This window comes from Pinus tabuliformis, chromosome 1_2 (genome assembly GCF_031772625.1).
Source record: "Pinus tabuliformis cultivar Carrire ecotype Pingquan chromosome 1_2, CPIR1, whole genome shotgun sequence".
Lineage (NCBI taxonomy): Eukaryota > Viridiplantae > Streptophyta > Pinopsida > Pinales > Pinaceae > Pinus > Pinus tabuliformis.
This window is the reverse complement of record NC_142298.1, coordinates 745,460,776-745,479,161: the sequence shown is the minus strand read 5'-3', so window position 1 is coordinate 745,479,161 and position 18,386 is coordinate 745,460,776. Positions and strand designations below refer to the sequence as shown.

General features: G+C 38.1%; 1 pseudogene; it reads right to left on the bottom strand.

Moving 5' to 3' along the window:
• Positions 1-14,663: 14,663 nt before the first annotated feature.
• LOC149207913 (protein ASPARTIC PROTEASE IN GUARD CELL 2 pseudogene) lies at positions 14,664-16,736 on the bottom strand (annotated as a pseudogene).
• Positions 16,737-18,386: the final 1,650 nt, after the last annotated feature.

The window sequence follows — 18,386 nt, the reverse complement described above, 5'->3', positions numbered from 1 at the left end:
TCTTCTCTCCTCCCTTAGGCCTTCCCATTGAAGCCTTTTTATACTTCTCCCAAAGTAGTTTTTTAGTTGGGAATTCATTGGGAACAGTTGGGCCACGGGCACTAATAGGTAAACAGCAGGTAAAACCCACGATCTCTGCCTGAAATTAAGGAGATTTAATTTTTTAAAGTGTTTTAAGACATATACGCGAGTTGGGTATACATCTAACCGTGCACACATGCATTTAGCTCAGGGCAATGTCGCGTATAGGGATTAAAACACCGTTTTTTGAATATTTGGACCAGGTCTAGAAGGAGGGGTTACCCTAGGCCATGAGTGTAGCATCACAAACATCAAGAGTGAGATTTGGAGCTATAACAGTTAGATATCAAGGCAGCCTGCCCCAGTCACCTTTTGTTCGTCCCTAAAAAGTATGGCCACTGTGGTTACCTCAAATCACAAACACTACTAGGGGGGACATAGTCACAGACAGTACGTTGTGTGGGCAGGATACCTGACTCCCTGACTCAGCTTTGATATCCCTGAAGGGATTCCCAATACACAGAATATCCAAAGGATATGAAAGTGAAGGCGGGCTACCTTTGTTTACAGTCCGATGTTGTCTCGTATTTAGCTCTGCTTTTACTGGAGTGGTCCCGGATAGTATGAGTGCAAAAGGCTTTCCCTTGTTAATGACACTAGTTTTGGTGTATGATCTTGGGCAGTTAACTCACCACTGCCTAGCCCAAGATCATAGCCTAAACTAATATGTGTTTACTCAAGAAAGAGTTTTTGATTGATTTTATTATGTAAATTTTAAATGTACTTTGTTAAAGTCTTTGGTGGAGGTGTTAACGTATGAAGTTATGTTGGACTCTGACTCAAATCATGTAAAAACAATGCTTTAAATTTCACCTTCGATGAATAAGTTGCTTCTACAAGGGAGTCATTTATACATCAATATATATACCATGCATCTAGTTCAGTAAAACACAAGCACAACCGATATAACTACAATTCTCATTAACAACTTTTGAAACCAAATAAATGCAGATCTAACCAACTAAGCAAAAAACTGTAAAAAAAATAGTATTTTCTTTTTTATGAAACATTTTAAGCAGTAGAGCTATTTTCCTAAAAGAAAAAATTTGTTTAGGAGATAGATATCAATCAAACATGCATAGCTACAGATCCCTGATCTGTTTACAAGAAAAATTTCCAACCCTTGAGGTCACAGAACAGTCTATTTATCAAGAAATGGTTGGCTAGCACACTGTAACTGAAGGTACAGAGAGTCAGTTCCTACACTAATGCTCTGTGTGCAAGGCCACAATGCTTTATAAAGAACTGTTTACACTGGCAGGGTGCATTAGTGAGGAATAGGCTTGAAAAAGAAGGTTGTGGGGATCAGATCTAAGGCTGAGCACTGAGAGAAGGGTGCTGCATAGTCCTGAGTGGTCAGAAAGGGGATCAAGAAGTACAAGAAGGCTTGGAAGAAAGAGAGATCTAGGAACTTTCTGGGAGAAAATCGAGAACTAAGTGTAGTCCCCAGTGGAGTCGCCAATTCTACTATAGGGATTAATGCACAAGTGTTTGGTGATGGAGATACCCTCAAGGATCTTCTTGGGATCCTTGGCAGATACTCAGACTAGCTACAACTAGCCCATAGATACATGCACATATCCATATTAGTGAAATGATAATTGAAGTAGGAAGAAGGATTGTTACCTTAGGTCTTGGTGTGGTGTTGCTAGAGAGCACACAGTAGCGGAGTGGAAGACCCCTCAGCTAGCTCCAAGATCAATACTTGCACATAAATAAGACGAGGCGTAATATCACAGCATATAACTTCAAAAATCAATACATTAATACATAGGGATATCTAATTGCATACATCTAAGCCACTCATAATCATTAACATTGCATAAACATGTAAATAAATCACAATACCAATGCCATGGAGTGGACAACACAATTGCAAGTCTATATTAATGATATAAAAGAGTGATTACAACCATCGGTTGCATCAGCCTTCCCTTACTCCTCCATCTCTCTCTCTCTCTCTCTCTCTCTCTCTCTCTCTCTCTCTCTCTCTCTCTCTCTATCTCTTCTTAACCTCTTGAAGAGCTGATGTCTAATACTAGCTTCGACAGTCAAATAGGCAATCCTTTCAAATGTTTCGACCTCTTTCACAATGGCCCTAGCCTCAAATATATAGCATGAGAGGATAAGCCTTGCCAAATCCCTCATGAGTTCCTTTGGGCAAAAGCATAAATTTTTCCATGCTTTTTTGCTCTCTACCTCTTTGTAGACTCCATTAGGAATAGTAATTCCTCCAAACAGGTCGAATCTAGATGTTTTCCTACTTTTATGATTTGACATAGGAGTGATTATAGGGATATTTCTGAGTCAAATTTCTCCTTTGACCCATAGAAACTCACTTAAGTTGATTAATGCTCTTCTCGAGGCAACAGACAGAGTTACCCTATGCAGTAACACACCTGATGCATGGCTAGGAAGCTTTATAAAGTAGGTTGATAGTTCCTAGGGAGTGTTTTCTTGAAAAATAGTCCTGTGAACTTTGTCAGTGTTTTAGTCATCTTTCCCTTCTCCTCTGAGCTTATGAGGAGGTGATTTTCCCGTATAACAAATTCTACAAGTTAAAACGCCAACAAATATGAAGAGAAACAAGTGAAACAACACTCAAAGAAGGCAAACAACAAAAAGCGGTAAAAAAAGCAGCAAAATATGACAAAAGAAAAAGTCATCAAGAAAAGTGAGGATGATTGCGTAGAAGGTTCCTTGATATCCTTGAGAATGTTAAATCTCCAATATCGAATGTGAAAATGAGTTCAACAATGTTGATTAAATAGATATGAACAAATTAGGGTTTATGACGCACATGCCTAAAATCAAGGAAAAAATGACACTTGGTGGATGTTTCTAAAAATAGCGCAAGTGCCTCCTTCGAGATACTAAATATAGATCCCTATTTTTTAGGGATTCTTTTATTTTTTTATTTTTTGCTTTTTCTAGAGAAACATCCCATGCACACTGTGAGAAAAGGAAGTGCAGATTTAGGGAACTGGGTAGCTTTCCATCTCTGTTCACTGCGCAGTTTCTGAGCTCAGTGAGGGTTGCGCAATTTATGGGCTCAGTGTTGGGATACCTCCTCATGACTGTGAATTTTCGGATATCAAGGCTCATTAGTAGTCATGACTGCACAATTCCCATCATCAAGGTTGTTTTGCCTCCAAGATTATGTAGTTTCTAGGGGCAAGCCCAAAACTGTTGTGGGACCAAGTTAGGAGATTAGCTTGTGAGATAGAAAATCAACTAAGTAATAAAACACAAGCCAAAATTAAAAGATAAGTCTCAATCAAAGCACAAATACATGAATCAGTGCGAGATGAAATGTTGTGGTTAAGAAGGAAGGCTCCAAAATCGAAGCATCAGAAAATTTATGGAGGGTGGTTATAGCCACTACAACATTGGCGACACATTTTTAGAACTCCCTCTCTCTATATGGACCTTGCCTCATGCAAATCTAGTCTAACCCTTTTAGAATTATTGTTCAGTTCTTCAATTATCATAGCCTCTTCACTTAGCTTGAGTTAAACATATAGGCCATACCATTCTCTTCATTAGAAGCAAACATACCAAGCCAAGTCAAACTGATTTGTTTCGATTGGGGATGAGGAGTATATAGATGCACAAGTAAAATAGATATTCATATTGTTAGCTTCATCTCTGGTGTTGCTCCGCTGCCAGCAGGCCTGGAATGTACCTCGATAGAGTCACTTCAGGAACACAAGCATTGCTCCACTATCATGGATCTTGGACAGTACCCCGATGAAGTTACTTGCTCCACTTCTTTGCGCAGGAAGCCTTTCTCTTCTTTCACCCTTTATTTCAATTTTTGTTTTTTTCATTTTTCATTTGTTCAAAGAACTGTGCATAGGAACTTATTTATTTCATGAGGTGGAAGAGGGATCCTAACTTATTGAGAGCAGAAGAGATTTTCCCTTCAAAGAAGGATATTTATATGTACCTCTAACATACTTGTTAAGGTTTTCCCCCTCTCCTTACTCTACTCGATTTAGTTGACAAAGGTTAACCAAAAATAGAATTCTGATTAGAGTAGGCGGCACTAGTTAAGAGTGCAAGAGTCATGATTTCACCATGACTCTCTCTAAAAGGAACATATTTCCATCAGGGTATCATCTTCTAGAAGAAATGCAAGCTTCACGTAAAGAGAGGGAATAGACAGATAACCAAGTGTTGATTGCAGTACAAGTTCCTCTTGAACTTCACCTTGCTTTTCAAAGAAGCCAAACACGGTTTCATGTGAAAAATAACCTACAACTGCAAAAGAAAAACAAACCAAAGGAAAGAAGCAGGGTAAAGTAAACAAGGTAAAGAAAATCAAAACAAGCAAGAAAAGAAAAAATACTCTTACTCCTAACCTGAGTAGAACATAGGCCAACTTACGTAAAGTGATACTTCCAATGCAGCCATTGGTGCATTGGTTGGCCCATGTAGGCGAGAGCATGTATCTCAAGAAGGATATACAAGCAAACCAACAAACAACAAATATAAGACAATACAAACGAGAACATTTGAATCTTGAATGCATCCACATAAAATTAAAAATTGAAAGCACATGAAAGGCACCCTATGGATGTACCATGGTTTCATAACACATTTCGAATCAAAGACAAACAAGTACACACTTTTGAACTTGAAAAATGAGCAAGCATGAAGAATGAATAAAATTTGTATTTTGCAATAATGCTTCCTACATATGAATCCTCCAGTGATTGAGTGATAGGATCGTGTGATATAGATGGAGGATGCGAAAATGATAAGACAGATTAATTTTCAACGTGAAAAATGGAGTGATGAGGAGCCTAGAAAGATTCAACACATTTCTGATAAGAGGTGGAACTGACGTCAAGACTATGATATGATGACATAATCATCAGCTTGGGATGAAGTGCCTCGAAATCTTGGGGAGGTTTCAATTCAGCAAAAGATGGAATCAAAGATGAGTCGCTTAGAAAGATCAATAATGGAAAAATTAGAATCATGATCGAATGAGTGAATGAAAATATCATGACAATCATGATCAGAAAGTTAAAGATCATGAACAGAGGCATCCTCATGATTTGACGAATCGTAAATAGGGGATGATGGAAAATGAGAACTTTCACCCTCTATTTTTCCGGAAAGTTAATATGAGAGATTGGGAGGATCAAGGAAGACATATTTCTCCTCTCCACATTCAAATGAAAAACTGGCATTCCACATGTTTTTCCAATGATCAAAAGTAGTAACATTCGGAAATGAATTTTCACAAGATTGAACAAGAATGAAAAAAATCGTGGAATATGTCAGGATAAAGTGGAAGAGGCATGGATAGAAGGAGGTCATCCTTCACCGTAGATTCTTGTTCAGACTCCGACACATGCTCATAAAAAATGATATCGGAGGTTGGTTGTTAAACACCAATTCCATCTAGAACTTGATCCTTGTGAACATCACAAGAGAGATCTGATACAAATGAACACAACATACCAAAATCCAAAGGACCAAAGGGACCGAAGGATGGAGGATGACGAGATGGTACTTCATCACAACCATTAGAGTCACAATCCAACTTTGCGTTGAAATTCTGAGTAAGTGGGGTAAGACGATATGATGGTAGTTCAATAGGTGAATTCTCAACTTTTCCCACCTCGACCTGTAGAGCTAGAACTATTTGATGAGAAGGGGATGAAGGGTCAATTGGAACAACAACCTTGTCCATCTCAGATTTAGAAGCTCTAACACCAAGGTATGTTGGGAGCGATTCGAAACATTATAGCTCATGTGGATTTTAAAAAATGTTAACAAGATTTTGAAATCTTCCATCCAAGACCCAATCAACTTCATTTTCTGGAAATTCAAAGCAGTAATGAATAAATCTATCGTGAAAATCCCAGAGAGATTCGTCAGGTGATTTTCACAATTTTAATATTTTCTTATTAAGGGATTTACGACCATAGAGAGTGAAACCACGACATGATTCTATAAAAAACTATTTGAAAGAGTGTATGGAGGTTGCGAGAAATGCGTAACACCATTGCTTTGTGTGCCCTTCGAACGTGAGAGAAAACAACTCAGAGGAAACATCCTCAGACTAGATGTCATGCATGTCGTAGAAACCTAGAAAATCAATTGTGTGCCTAAGCAAGGTTATTCCAGCCTTGCCATTGAACTTAAATTGGACAAGTCATTTAAAATGATCACCGACACTTTCAAAGTTGCAAAGTTAGAAAACATGTCAGCCTTATGATTTGGTGAGAATTCATCAAATGTGTGTAGAAATTAAAAACAAACATTAAGGGATCAACTTGTCGTCTAGCCCTCCTTCTAACACCAGAAATGTTGATGGTGTTGGACTTGCCAACATTAAGGGGATCTCCTCAATATGAAGTCCCAGCTATACCTCACACCATTTGGAGTAGGATTCCCAACATTGGGTGGTAATTTAATGCCTTGATCGCAGAAAGACGCTAAGGGAAGTATGATAACTTTGGGTGAGAGAAAGTGTGTGACCTTGCAGAGAGTCAAGTGCGATATATGAAGGTTCCAATACACGAAGTGAAAAGGAAGTGTGCCCCTTGGAAGCCTATAATAGTACGTAACTTGAAAGCAACACACGAGTGAAATGACATCACAAGCTAAGATGCAAAATAGTCCAAAAGTTAAATTGATGATTTAATATAACAACTTGCATTCAACAAGATTCGTACAAATGCACAAAACAGTTCATAAGCATATGCATAAGTTAAATAACATACATTTCCAATACAATAAGAATAGTCCTACTATATTAATAACATATGCATGAAAGTGCGTTGGCTCTGATTTTATTATTATAAGTGAAAGTTCCATCCATACATACACCATTGATGACCACTAGCCCTAATAGTGGAACATTATAGTCAATAACACATGCTCCTCCAAAGAAGTATAGTCGCTCTACACTATGGAGAAGCCAAGGCTCTTCACAATACTACCAAGTTTTCTCTAAGCCTAAGCCTAGCCAAAAGCTTGGCTCCCAAAGGCCTGTTACATGATTTATGAGGTTCTATTTATAACAAGAGGGGGTGACTCTTCAACTCCCATTTGTGACCTTTTGAATACCTTCATGACTCTTCAACTTCTTCACAAAATGAAATATTACATTGCATGGTGACTTTTCATATTCCAATATCGACACTTGGTATTTCACTTACAACATAATTACAAATAATATTACATTTTCCACATGTACCCCTATAAGAAAAAATAGGGTAGGGATAGCCTAACAAGACACATTATTATGACTCTGGAGTATGAGGGAAGTCCAACTCAGAAACCTCCACTTGCTGCTTCTTGGTCACATATTGGTGCCAAGCTTGGTACTTTGTAATAGTGTCCCCAAACTTCTTAACAATTTATTGCTGGTAGCCGACTCTAGCCTCCATGGCATCCGGGTACACTATCTTGGAACCTATGTCCAACTCATTCTCAAGCATGAGAAACATTGTTTTGACTTTGACATGACCACCTATGAACTTCTACATGTTGTGTGCACTTAGCACCAAGTCCTCCCTAGTGGCATCATGTCTTAGCTACTCCAAGTACTCTTCGACCTCCTATGGACTTGGTTCTTGGGTTTAGCTTTGGTGAGGGTACCGATTGATGGGATCTGGTGTGTTCTCACCAAGACATCCAAACTATTTTACAACCACACATATGAGGCTTGTGTACTACCAATGAGTGAGGATGGTTGCTTGTTGTTCTGAATCAACATTTGAACCTTTGCTTTCTCCAGCTATGCCTATGGATTCACTAACTCAAGCAGGGCCCCTTCGTACGACATTGTCCACTCCTGTATATAGGCGATAGCAGCATGTATGTTTTTGGGAGTTAAAAAAAATATTTTCTCTACTGTTGTTGGCCATGAAAATGGACAACTACTTTATGCACAGTGACAAATTCGTCATATAGCTTCTGCATTGTTTCTCCAAGTGTTGATACCTCAACAAGTATCGTTTCTCTCATCTTCCCCAATGTAGAAACTACATTGTGTGCTACTACTCAAATTTGTTTTGCCTCTTACCTGTCAGCTTGCAAGTTTTGTGCTGGTTACTCATTCTTGACCGTCAAATACTGAAAATTTGATCTTTATTACTCCTACATAGGTCAATCAGGCTTTGGCAATGGCAGTTAGATGCTTCTTGGTATCTGACACTATCACCCTTTCCTTGGTGAATGCAGGTGATTCATAATCATTTGGAAAGTGCTTCCTCCATGCTTGTACAATCCTATTTCGGAACTCATCAGATGATAGATTGTACAGATACATGACCAAATCAACATCAAGGATAACAGCATCTCCTTTCTCGCTCAGGGTTGGATTTGCTGCTGGAGGTGGTGGAGACTAATGTATGACCTGGGGCGCTCTTGGCATCAGGTCAACATCTTCATGTTGCGGCTCTTGTTCCAAATCCATGTTTGTCACTTCAGTCAATTGCTAAAACTACTAAGAAAGTTCCTAATCCTACATCTATTCATGTTCCTCCTCACCTGCTAGTTGCTCTGGCTCTTCAACCTATATTAGGGATGTTTCCTTTGTCATCACGACTTTCCTTTGTTCTTCTTCCTCCTTCTGATTCTCTTCCCATTCTTTCCTCCTCAACTCTTGTTCTTACTTCAACTCCTTCTCTGTATCCTACAATTTCAGTTATGCTTCCTACAACCTCTGCTTTTATCTATTTCTTTGCCTTGCTCTCTACATCGTTTACTTCCTCTTTATTTCTGTTGCCAAATCTGCCTTTGCGATAAGAGGATTTGCTTTCATTTTGTAGCTTTTCTCTCCCTCTGGACTATCAACAATCTTCCTTTTTCCCTTGTCCTACACGGATTATTGCCTTCTGCTGCTATTACTTTTGGAGCTATGACTATCTGTGGAGCAGCCTTTGAATTCCTTGCTATACTGACCATCTCATTGAGTCTGGAGGCATTGTAGTAGTACCTCCAAGGATCCTCCTTTGGCCAATGAAATGCCCTGCTGATCCATGGAAAGTAAGCTCTTGTATAATGGTCCTTGCAAATACTATGGGGATCATACAAATTAAAGTCCTTAGTGCCGAATTCAAATCTCACTATTTCCTTAGCCTCGACATCTATGACTTTCAAGTTCTTTATCTTGTATAATCCAATATGCAAAGGAAGAGTGGGCCATGGCACTTTCTTCTTCCTGTGCAGTGCTGCTGACAACCTTGTACCAAGATGGTATGATACTTATTGCATGATCATTTTGTCAATGGCGTACCTTGGTAAGACATGCAGAGGCTTCTCTCTGCTAAACACTATGATGAAGGTGCCACCTAGTGAAGCATACCAATCTGCAATGTCTACTATCACCTCCATTGCTTCTCGAGACATGCAAGGTGGATCTTGTTCAAATATAAGCTTGTATAGTGGGATGATAAAGTGGTCAGTTAGCCTTTCCATTCCTCCATAACTACAGTTTTAAAGAAACTTGTAATAGATGTTCACGAAAGTCTCTTGTGGTGTCCATGTCCATTTAATGCCAAGGAATTGTTGTTGCACATAGATTGTATCCAGTAAGTATGTGGACATATAGAATCTTGCTTGCTCATCCTTGGGCAGATTCCGAGCCTGTGTTACATGGGCCTTCAATTGTTGAGCCAACAAATCCGACCATTTGAACGGCCTCCCATCTTTCACCAACAAATCCAATAAGACTACCCACCCCTCAGGAAAGGTTTATGTGCTCTCTTGACCATGGATCCTACAAACGAAGATAATTAAGAGTTCATAAGCCTTACTGAGGGAATTTTCCTTGTACATATGGGTGGGTGTCTCTCGAAACTTCAGTGACTCTTTCACCCAGATCTTGACAATGTCTCTTGTGTTCACGTAGCTGTGAGTAGCATAAAAGAGTGAGTCCATATGCTTCGCTGGCTTGGGAAAGTGATACATCTGCTAAAAGTCTTCTGCCCTGAAGGTGGCAAGATTTTACCCACTGACACTACTCAATGTCATAGTATGTTCATCTGAATGTGAGACAATCCAGCTGATGATGTTTGCACACGCGAAGGCGGGATACCTGCATTCAACCCTGTATAGCCCTAATTTCCGAATGCTAAGATAAACCTGTCGGTCCTCTAAATCTTCCTCAAAGTCCTTTACAAAAGTGTCTTTGATCTGTTGCCATGTCAGTGTTATTCCCTTCTCTATAAACAACTGAGTATTTTCATACACTGACAAATCAAATGATGTTTTCTCAAATGCTTCCCTACTACTGCTCTCGGTGGTTTCCTTTGATGAAGCTCTCTTAGATTCCATGTTAATGTTGATTGTTGGAGAGGTTCTCAACAACTGTTGTACCTGTGAGACAAAGAGGACACTCATTGCAAGCTAATGTCAGTTTAAAGCAAAAAAAACTTACAAGACAAGTTCAAGCAGTAAAATGGGCAATAGATGGGAAGGATTGCATACTTTTTCTTGATGGGGGGACTAGATGACTATGCTAATTGCACACTATGCAGTCCCAACAACTAAGGTGGAAGTCTACTAGTTGAAACTGTGCGATGCGTAGTTCAGCTTGGGTAGAGACTACACATTGCGTAGTCTCAGTGGCCAAGATGAGAGGCTGGCTCCTGGAACTTCACAGTATGTAGTTGGAGCCAACTTAGACTGTGCACTCCGTAATTCTAGAGGCCAAGCTTGTGGCTTCAGCCTAAAAATTGCGCAATGTTAGCTATGCAAAGTGAAATCCAGCTTAGGTAAACCCAGATCTACCCAAGCGAAGTGTGAAAAAAGCAGATCTGAGAGATAGTGTGAAGATGAGTGCTGACATGACTAAGTGTAGGTAGATTCATGTGAATCAGTGCATCAATTGGTCAAATAGAAGGTAAAACGAAGTGAGTGATGAGATTTACTGCAATGATGACCATTGGTGCAAAAACAGGAAACCTAGTGCAACACTTCGGAAAGGAAATATATAACTTGAAATGACACTTCTAAAATTTAAAAAAAGTAAAAACACCAACAACCATGAAGAGAAACAATTGAAACAACACTCACACAAGCCAAACAACAAAAAGGGACAAGAAAAAAGCAAGAAAAGACGATAAAAGCAAAACTCACCCAGAAAAGTGATGATGATCGCACTAAACGTTCCTTGATATCCTCGGGAATGCTAGAGCTCCAAGATGAAATGTGCAAATGATCTCTAGTAGCGTCGATTAAATAGATTTGGACAAATTAGGGTTTATGATCCACATGCCTAAAATCAAGGAAAAAGTGACACTTGGTGGAAGTTTCTAAAAATAGTGCAAGTGCGTCCTTAAGGATTCTAAAAATAGATCCCTATATTTTATGGATTCTTTTTTTTTTTCCTTTTTCGGGGAAACTTGCCGCACGCACTGCGAGGAAAGGGAGCACATTTCTTGGGAACTTGGCAGCTTTCCGGCTCAGTGCACTATGCAATTTCTAAGCTTAGTGAGGGTTGCGTAATTTCTAGGCTCAGTGTTGTACTACCTCCTCATGAATGCACATTTTCTGGTCTCAAGTCTCACTGGCAGTCGGGACCATGCAATTCCCATCATCAAGGCTAGTTTCCCTCCAGGATTACATAGTTTCGGGGGGCAAGCCCAAAACTTTTGTGGGAACAAGTTAGGAGATCAAATTGTGAGTTAGAAAATCAACTATGTAAGAAAACACAATACAAAATGAAAATATAAGTCTCAGTCGAAGAACGAGTACTTGGATTGGTGTGAGATGAGCTACTGTGGTAAAGAAGGAGGGCTCAAAAAACGAAGTATAGGAAAAAATTTGGTGGGCGGTTGTAGCTGCTACAACATAATCATAATGGTTATTTTAAAGCAACTCAAGCCTCTTCTTCCCCATCTAATATCCCTTTAGCAAGTAGGCAATATGGAAATAAGAGAGATACTAAATGGCATTCTCATATCGCATGAGGTCATCAACCTACTCAAGAGCACCATAAAGACCAACATACTCATAACACTTGATCTCTCAAAATCCTTTGATAGGTGTTGATGTGTTTTTATGTCACACATCAAATAGAGTGATTATGAACCAATAATCATTTAGTAATCTTTAATGTTGCAAAACTTTTCCACACAATGCTAATAAGGGTGATTTCTCTTTTGAGTAGAGAGAAGGAAAGAAAAGATAGTAGAAAGAGAGAAATTGCTCATGTCTATGTTCTCATTTGATAGCCTTATATCTCATATGAAAATATATCATGGTTTCCCCACATATCTCCATTACTTCCCTTTTAATCATTATTTCCATTATTCATGTCATTTATCTACTTCCCATTTCCACAACTAAGTATTATTTTCATGAGGAATTACCTTACCTTCTCTTTTACTTTTACTTAGTTATTTACATGAATATTTCCCACACTTGGTCATTTTCCATGTTGTACAGAGCATTATCCCAGTTCATATTCCTCTGCACAACCCTTTCCTCTACACATTACTTTACAACTAATATTTCTTTTATCCACACACCTTACACCCCAATTTTTTTACCTAGTCATTTTTACCTTTTAACATTTCTATTTTTACACCTTCATTTTTACTTTTGCATTATATTATTTCTCATATTATTTTTATCCTAAGTTCCTTTGGCATATCTCCTTATGACACATGGCAACCAATTGGACATAACATAGGGTGATGCTTGGAAGGCATTGATTGGACAATGTTGACTAGGTAACGAGTTGGCAGATGAAGGAAACAAATTTACACTCTCCACAAACAATGCAAAATCAATATAAATGACGAAAAGTGGTTTCCTAGGCCAATATTACTTGTCCTCAATCTTTTGATTTTTCTCCTTCATAGAAGCTTCAATTTTTCTCCTTCACAAAAGTTTCAATCTCTTTGATAGCTTTGACCAAGGCTTCATAATTTTGGTCCAACAAATCCACTTTGTCAAATATAGCTTGTTGTTGGGTGCCTTCTTCTTCCACTACCACAAAATGAAATATGTATTGTGCCAATATAGATCTACTATATTAAAGTATCTAGTGTCAGTACTATAAGAAAACCCCATGTTTAGAATCCATTTTAGGAGGTCAACATCAATAACATCAAAGGAGGTATTACCATGTGTTTTGAAAACTGAATTTTTAAATTGTTTTGCCTCTACTTCGTTGAAATGACAAAACCTCTTCTTATATCCATATGCAACCTCCATGGCTTCCACTTTGGCTATGGTTTTCTTTTCTAGAGGGTCCTTCCCATTAAAATTTCTATAAGATGGAGGTCTTACCCTTCTAGTTACATTGGTTTTGCTACTCATAAATGCATGCTTCCCTTTTACATAATGCACAATCATAGTTACTATTTATTTATGCTCATTGTAATTACCACAAGTTACAGAGTCAAAATTGATTGGTTATCAAATAAACCTCATGTCTCCCAATTATTTGATCACATAGTTCTAAAGGGAAGGGTCTCTTTTGTCTACCATAAATTGATGTGGAATAGACACATTATCTTTAGATACACTTAGACACATAAAATTCAAATAAATAAGGAAAAAATGAGGAATCTCTCTCTCTCTCTCCACACGCTACTACTACTACTACTACTAAAAGAAACTAATCTCCATATATTTGTAAGCAAGTCCTCTTCAAATTTCTAATAGTTTGCATAGCATTTCAAAATTTTGCCAAAGTGAATTCGTAGTCCTCTTGAATAAGTTTTAAGATTTATGTTTCAAAATAATAAGGTTTTAAAATTTCTACATAAACCTGAATATGTTGATGATGCTCAAAAAAATATTCCAAGATAACCATATTTTTGTTTAATTAAATTATCAAAAAAGTCCCACAAATATTTTAACATTTAAATTTAATATAAGATAATAAAAAAGTGTTTCTCATATATAACTCTCATGTATCATAAAAATGACTCTTTTATCACAAAAAAATTTCCAGAAAACCAAACTATACACCATAGCATTTCAAAATCTTACCAAAGTGAATTCATAGTCCTCTTGAATAAGGTTTAAGGTTTATGTTTCAAAGTAATAAGGTTTTGAAATTTCTAATGATGCTCAAAAAAATATTAAAAAAAATTCCAAAATAGCCATATTTTTGTTTAATTAAATTATCAAAAAAATTCTCACAAATATTTTAACATTTAAATTTAATATAACATAATAAAAAAGTGTTTCTCATATACAACTCTCCTAGTATCATAAAAGTGACTCTTTTATCAACAAAATTTTTCAAAAAACCAAACTATATACCATATATATTAAGAATAAATACTCTATAGATATATAATATTAATTTATATATATATTAAATATTTTTAACTTTAAAAATGTCAATATTTCAATAAAGTTATTGGAAAAACAAAATTTTAAATTAATAAAAATAATCACTTTGGTGGAATTATTTCCTTAATAAACAATCTCGAGCTCCATGAAAATCGTTTGGTGTGAAATTTCCAAAACACAATATGTCATAGATTATGTCAATTTGGGAGAAATTCAGATTCCGTCCATTCATGATACCGATTGGTCCTTTTGACAATATGGGATCTCAATTTTTGCATGCGTTACGGAGAACAGAATTTTAAAATTGATGCAAAATACTTCATTAAATTTGACGTTATGATGGTACATTTTCGTCATAAGAATGACAGCAAACCCAATAAGCGTACTCCACTCCTCCATTGACAGTGCCAAATGCTACATACACACAGACACTAAAATTTGTAATATGACTTCACTTGACAGCCTAAGTTGATCACATGATAGGAATCTCCATCATTTCCAAAGGAAAACACCCACCTAAATTCCCTTCCCATGGAAGAATGTGCACGCTATTCATAACTATAACGTCGCTTTCTTATACTAATAACATACCTAATATTTTGTATTCAGCAGATTATTTTTGTAATCAGCACTGGTCTAGAGCGAAACCCACAAGAGAATTCGCAGAATCGAAGGAGACCCTGATGCGCTGCTGCTGAGTATTCCCCATAATGGACACACCAGAGGTGGTTGGCGCAAAGGCAAAGCAAAAAGTCCCCATGGTATCTACGGGTATCAGATAATTGTTAGCCTGCAGAATCAAGCTCGCCCCGTTGGAGAAATGGAAGCCAACAGTGGGAACTCTCACGGATTGTAGGCCCGAGAGAGCGTAACAGGTGTCGAAAATGGAGAACGCATCGGCTCTGGGGAGTTGTCTGGTGCCCGCCACGAAGGCGTCGCGCAGGGCGTTGTAGGCGGTTGTCTCGAGGCGCGTTACGGCGGTGCCGGAGTCGATGATGAATCCTCCGCGGCCCGAAGTTTCGTCGATGCGGAAGACGTCGGCGGGAATGGAGTCGAGGAGCACGCCTCCGACGCTGATGGCGGCGAGGGAGAGGTAGTAGAAAGTGGGGAAATGTGGATTTGTCTGCAGTGGGGCGAAGATCGAGGCGGCTGGGACGGATTGCGGCCCGAAATCGAGTGTGCTGGAGGAATCCGACCCGCGGTCGACTAGGCAGTAGGAAAAGGCGTGGCTAGTCTCGGTGCCGATTTGTGCAGGGAAGGAGAGCATCCCGGCGCCTAGGCCGAGCAACCCTGCGGCCCCAACGAAGAGACCGACGTTCTCGTGGCCGCAGCCGATGGCCACATTGCCGACCGATGTGGTGCCGAAGGTCAGTGTTTCTGTGGCGAAGCCCCCAGTGGAGTACGAACCGTCGCCGTAGGAAGCCTTGTAGAGGCAGCCACCGCTGTGGCAATTGTAAGCGTCGAGCTCACTACAGACGGCAGAGTCGCAGCCGACGGTGGAGAAGGAAGAGGAGAACGACGGGTCAAATATGGGATCCGACTGCGAGTAGCACTCTTGGCACGGCTCGCACTGAATCCAGACCACGTCGCTACCCGTGTCGAGCACCATGTATTGGTCCCTCGTCGGCGTTCCCACGCCTATCTGCGTGAAGTACTCGCCGCTTCCCTGGTCCATTCCCGACACGATCTCGCCGCCAAACTCAGCGGCAACCTCCGCCACATTTTGCTCGCCATTCGCCGACCCATTCAATCCCAGTGTCTTCTCTATCCGCCGCTCAAGCCCGCGGACCCGTACGGCGTCGCGCCTCAATTTTTCCTCCAACCGGCGTTCATACGACGCCGTAGCGTTCGCGCCATGTTTGTGCAGAAGAGCGTCCCTGTGCACAACTTGCATGCTCCAGGGCATTCGTCTCGGCTTCGTTTCGCTCTTATATTCAACCCGGCGAGGCGCGGTGACTGTTTCTCGAAGCAAAGATTCAACATCCAGAGCCTGGTAGGCGGGCAACTTGGGGGCAGAGATCGGTCTACAGTGCACAGATTGAAAAAACAGAAGCATCCCAAAACACAACAATAAGGAAAACAGAACAAGGGGCTCAGCGAATCGTATTTTCTCCATGAGAGCTCTGAAGGGTCGGGGCAACAGGCCGTGGGGGGAGCGTGTCAGATCTATGATTGTTGAATAAACAAGCAATGAAAGGGTTACATTTAATGCAGAGAGCGGGAGAATCGAGACACCATGAACATCAAAAAAGAAGATTCTGCGCTCTGCCACTGCAGTCTTCTTCTGGACGTGCACTCAATTTCCCGTCCTTCAACGCAGCATGCTTCACTCTCCCGCAATCAGAACACGATACGGAATTGAATGAGTGATACCCTCAGAGCCCTCAATTTATCCTCATTGGCCCTGTCCTATTCCCAACTATTTATTTTATTTTAATTTAACGCCAACCCCATTTAACCTAAAATATGAAAAATACTGTAACATTTCCCAAAAATATTCTTCTAGTTCGTTCTTTGGTTAGTGGAGCTCTAAGTTCCAAACCGTCCTTCTTCGTCTTAGGTTTTGTGTTGGAGCGGACTGGCCTGATGATTTAGGCAATGTAGTCCCTTTCTACACATATATATTTGGTTTTTTAATTCAATTAGTGTCCAGCCTATTTCAACTGAATTTCATATAGGGGGAAAATCATACCAAATCTTCAAAAGGTATTTGAAACACATATTAATCAATTAAGGGTTTGAATATGTTTACGTACTTCATGACGTGGAAAAACACATATTAATCAATTAAGGGTTTGAATATGTTTACGTACTTCATGACGTGGAAACATTTGTTATCAGAAGATGTGAATTGGCCAGTTAAGTTTCTGGTATACAATTATTAACATTTAATTTAATATTATATTGTATTAACATTTAATTTAATATTGTATTGTATTGTATTGTATTGTATTGTATTGTATTGTATTGTAGGAGACTTATTTAGATTAAAAAATAATTATTATTAGTTTGTTTAATTTTATTAGTTTATGTTTAATTGAGTCAAATGTTTCATTAGGTCTATATTTAATTAAAATATTTAATCTGAACCATCCAATTTCAAAGAGTTAATAGTGTTTTTATCTATTAATTATTATCTACTATTTTTTTTTTATTCATTTTTATGCTATGTCTATTCATTATTATTTACTATCTCTTCTATTCATCTTTATCTCATGTCTTTTCAAATTGAAAATGATTTTACTTAAAAAAATCTAATTCTACTTAATTAATCAAAAGTGAGTGGTTTTTTCCATTTATCATGATATGTTGCCTTTTCTACTAATCTTTATATAAAGTCTTTTCAAATTGGTCTTTATATCAAGTTTTTCAAATTGAGATTCAACTTTATGTTTATAGGTATCATGTCTATTGAAAAGTGATGTCTAAATAATTTTGTTTTGTTTTTCCTTTTTAAGATGAAAATTTTATGATTAAGAATTAGAAGTGTTGAAAAGTGATGTCTAAAGAGTTTTGTTTTGTTTTTCCTTTTTAAGGTGAAAATTTTATGATTAAGAATTAGAAGTGTTAATGTATTTTTATCTTCTCTTCTAAATCAATAAATAATATTTTCAATACTATCCTTTTTTAGTATATAAATATATAGGCTCATCATTATTAAACTATAAAACCATTACTTGTGGACTTGTAAAACACATCTTGCTCCTTCTTATTTATAATTTTGGGTGAATTAATGAGTCATCAATTTCAATTTGACTAGAACTTATTAATTATCCATCAATTTTACAAAAACTTCCAAATTTTAGATGCAAACATGTAAATTAATAGAACTTTATCATAATGTCATTTTTCTAATAATTTTTTTCTAAAATAAAATATTAACAACCAATATTAAAATAAATAAAATATTTTCTTTTATTAAATTATTGTAAATAAGATTAAATAATAATTATTTAACTATATTTAATTAGTCAAAAATTTAATAGTATATTAATAAACCAATAATTTTACAAAAAATA